The following is a 4,369-nucleotide window of genomic DNA, read 5'->3' as shown; positions in this document are numbered from 1 at the left end:
CTCAACTTGTGTAGTCCTCTTAATTTATAATCCACTCCACATCTTTCATCTGTTGTCAATTATTTTTCTGGCGCCGAAAGAGTTAAAGCGTGTCCAGGCGCCGTCTGGCCTCTGAGAACACTTTCTGTCAAGATTTAGGATGCACTGGAAGGAGTTGGTCCCTGTGCTAAGAGTAAGAGATTATTCACCTACCGTATAATAGTGATAATATGTGGTAGCATATATTGGTGGTGGAGGCAATAATAAGTTAGCAATGACTATCCCGCACAAATCTTTGGGCCTCTTTTTCGCTCACGAAGTGCCCGAATTCGCGTCAAAATATGGGACGAAGCCGTTTCGTATATGCTATTTAAAAAAATTAATTACGACGCTGTTTATCGATCATGGTGAGGAGGATGCGTGTCACATTAATTTTTGGGTTGGTTTCCCTCTCCAGACTATTTGCGCCTTTCGGCTCTGCGACTCCGACTTCAGCGGTTCTTTATTCTCTGGATGTGATTCCATAGCCTTTCATCTTCCCAGATCCACAAGGCAGTGGTGGTTTGAAGTTGGAGTTTTCCTTCTCCTAGACAGACTGCTTTCCAAGGCTATGAGCTCTGTCCACCCATTAATGGTGTCTAGGCTGGGAGTCCAGGAGGGTATCTTTGTAGAGTGACAGTTTCCCTTCACCCCACCAGCGTCATGGGGCTAGCACAGCTTATTGCGTGAACTAGGGCAATCTGGCCACGGCGGTTGATTCCTCCCTTCATCCGTCACCTCAGACACATAGAAACTCGTGTCATCAGCCGGTTAGAAAGTTCCTTTCGGAATACTCCAACCGTTGCCCAGGAGGCGGGCGGGGAAGAATGCCCCTACGTGGACCCTGACACGAGCTGGAATGGGTTGCGGATCAGTACTGATCAAAATAATCCAATCCTGCCTCCCGTTTATCGATCAATATGACTGGAAGTTGGCACACAGTTAGAAAAAAAGGTCATTTTAGATTATGTCAAGCGACAAAACTCGTGCAATTACCAGAAGACCGTTAAAAATAGATTTTTACTCTTTGGAGTAAAATATTTCTAAAACTACTGGGCGTGGAGGTTTTGTCGCTGACAAGGTAATACATGAACATTTCTTCTTTTTGGTTGTAAAATTTCATATGAATATGACGAGTACTTTTCTCGTATTTTACAAAACACCATCCTAATTTGCTCTTCTTTTAATACACTTATTACGCAAGATACAACCAAAGGTCGAAAAAAAATGCCGAAAAAGCGTCCCATATTTTCGCGTTTTTTTCCTCTTTGCGGGTCATCCAAATAAAGGACACCTTTGAAACTGCATAACTTGTTTATTTATGAATGGATTTTCAAAATTCAAAATAATTTTTACTCAGTGGAGATAGGGCTTTGATTTTAAACAAAAATTTTCCTCAAAAAGAGAAAAAAACATTTTTCATAGTCATTGCTAAATAAGTACAGAAAGTATAGATGCGATCGTAATTGGACAGATAAATTAGTGACGCCATATCTACTTGTACTTTTTCGGGTACAAACTCCTGGGAAGTGTGTATATAACCAGTCCTTCGGAGGACTTATAATAAAAAGGTTACATATTGAATTATAAGGTGCATAACTATTTTAGTTTCAGTTAATAGCAGGATGTTTTATGTAGGCAGATTCTGAATATTTCGGGATGCAAAATAGCGAGGAAAGATTATTTTTAATTTACGACCAGCATTTATTTAGACGAAAAAAATAAGCTGTCCCCCCATAGATATGATGTGATGGCCAACGAAGAGGAATTTCCGGAGGTCGATCAGATGGTATTACTGCATAGCCCTACTATAATACTCTTTTAGTACGCCATGTATTACTGTGTCATACCGGAAGTGGCTCTTTTCGTTTGATGAATAGGAAGATCCCGACTATCAATACTCATCTTGTCAGATGATTAGTTAAGCGAGGCGCTATCTTTCGCTAATTTCCCTCGCTTCGATTAAAAATTAATCGACTTTTTCAACAGATATTTCTCACGGAGTTATTAACTTATATTTACAGAACCATCATGCTTCATACATATTGCTGTTCTAAATGAACACTCGAGCTGCGAATGATAGCATTCGTCGTTTCCATAGATAAGATTAAACGAGAATGATAATCATTATTATTTCTTTTTAAAATATCAGTATCGCTGCTATATCGTATCGTATTGATATCGAAACTTTCTGATATCGCCCAACACAAGTGTAAGAACAAGGCCGAAGTAACGTCGGAACTGTTGACTGTAAGTGCTTGTTTTTATTTGCTATAAAATAAAATATATAAGTCATGTTATTTTGAAACAAAAAAAAAAATTATTCCTGACAATTATTATTAGGAAAAATCATACATCTAAGTTTGAAATGAACCTTTTAAAATTGACTTGCTTAAAAGGAATTTTTTAATCTAGTTATAAACTGATTCATGTTTTAGAAGAGAAATGTAGTGTGAATTTTATAAGCCTAAAGTTAACCATTATAATTGAGATAAATATTTATATCATAGCGACTCTAATAATTTCAAAAATCGCAAAGACTTCCGAGAGTATTTTGTAGAGAATTAAGAGGTATCTAGGGTAAATACTCGAGATTTAGACCCAGTACTCCATTAAAATGGAAATGGCTTTGCGCATGGCGGAAGACATCGTATTTTACGAAAAGAGGACCACACCCACCTTGTTTAGAGTCCTTTCCTTTACATCCATACTGTCCCCGCAGTTTTTCGCGGTCGCAAATTTTATCCTTGACCGCAAATAATCTCTTTTAGCCGCAGTTTTGTCCGTCTTAGACTACATTTTTAAATAGATGTATTACTATTTTCTTTTCTCGTTACTCTATATTAGACGTCAATACTGGATTGGCCCTCCCATCTCCCACTTTTCAATGAGTGTAATAACGTGTAATAATATGAGTCAGCCACAGGCACAGACATTATCGACACGAGGACAGCACGCATGTTTCTAGATTAACAACCATTCCAACTCACATTACATCACAAAAGACGGCACTACGAAGATGGAGAGATGATGACCAACTTGTTACAAAATTGACTGTTCCGGAATTCGTTTTATTTGTTTGTTTGTTTGTTTGTTTTTTTTGTTTTGTTTTTTTTTTTTTGGGGGGGGGGGGGGGGGGGGGGTTCTTGGCGGGTCTTCTATCCTCCCATTGTGGGCAGAGAGTTCACGTGCTGTCTCTTCTGTCCCCTTTATCTGTTTTCCCTTTTCATTTTGCTCTGTCTTTTTCTGGATTAAGATTGCTGGGTTTTTTTTTTACCTGGTCCTGGTGGGGGTCTTTAGTTGGGAGGGAGGCAGTCAAATACAGTTGAGATGACATAATTTCTCCTTGTAAATTATCGCTCTGTTATGTACAATTATAGTTATGAGTTTTGAATATCATTTCACTTTGTAAACATTTTAGTGGATCCTTCATAGCGGGACCCTTTGCTTGTGCCTTGGTGGGGCTTTTGAAGTTATGTCACAATAGGCACATCTGAGAATTTATCGCGAAATCTACTGTTCATTTGTTGAACCAGTCATCTTTGACTTGGTGTGTGTGTGATGCTTTAAACTTCAGATCCTCTATAATCATCCTTTTTTTTACTGGCGTTGAAAATGACCTAAGAGTGTCGCAAGCGCTATAAAACCCGTAAACAGATCTAGTGCCCCCCCCCCCCCTTTTCATTCTTTCTTTCTTTGTTTTGTTTTGACGAAATTTGGCTATTTCTTTGTTTCATTGTTGTTTTTAAAAAAATTCTTTATGTTTGTAAATTGTTTTTTTTTTTTTTTTTGTTTGTTCCAGATTCGGAATTTTAAGATTTTATTTTAGTTGAATAATTACTGAAAATGTGCTTACATTACTCAGAAAAAGATGTTATGTTCAAATTGAAATGCATTATGTCACTTCTTAAGTACGCACATTGTTATTAAAATTGATTCATGAAACTTCAAAGGACCACATGTTTATTAACCTGTTTGAAATTTGTAAAATCTGCAGTTAATTTTTGGCAAAATATTAGCAATTTTTCATGGCAAATTTTCGGGTTTAAAAAATGGCCCAAAAAAACCCCCCAAAAAACTACGGGGACAGAATAAGATGCCATCACTCTGAAACCAGAAGATCAATTACGCAAAGTAACCAGTCCTCCGGAAGAGTGGTTTCTATTGAGATCGGAACCAGTTTTTTTTTACATCACACTTGTGTTTCCTATTATGATGATGTACAGTATTTGTCGTGTTGATGAAGAGATCAAATGGTGATATCTAATGTTGGTGACGGAAATATACAATACTGGCCCCGCGGTTTTTTGCACAGCAAAATTAGGGAAGATTTTCTGATTTGCATTGCAAC

At 37.6% G+C, this 4,369-nt stretch overlaps 1 protein-coding gene across 1 annotated transcript in view; it reads left to right on the top strand.

Annotated features, from left to right (window-relative positions):
- The window catches only part of LOC144971273 (SH3 domain-binding glutamic acid-rich-like protein 3), a 13,584-nt gene extending 9,614 nt beyond the window's left edge, over positions 1-3,970 (top strand). Inside the window, exons 4-5 of the transcript XR_013645108.1 lie at positions 1-1,746; positions 3,682-3,970. The exon at positions 1-1,746 is cut by the window's left edge and continues 273 nt beyond it. The gene's annotated coding sequence lies outside the window, so the exon portion shown is untranslated. The remainder of the gene's footprint in view (positions 1,747-3,681) is intronic.
- The last annotated feature ends 399 nt before the right edge of the window (positions 3,971-4,369 follow it).

This window comes from Berghia stephanieae, chromosome 4 (assembly GCF_034508935.2).
Source record: "Berghia stephanieae isolate SIO BIC M18660-M18661 chromosome 4, UCSD_Bste_1.3, whole genome shotgun sequence".
Taxonomy (NCBI): Eukaryota; Metazoa; Mollusca; class Gastropoda; order Nudibranchia; family Aeolidiidae; genus Berghia; species Berghia stephanieae.
Note: the sequence above shows the minus strand (reverse complement) of the source record. Positions and strands in the feature narration are given on the sequence as shown.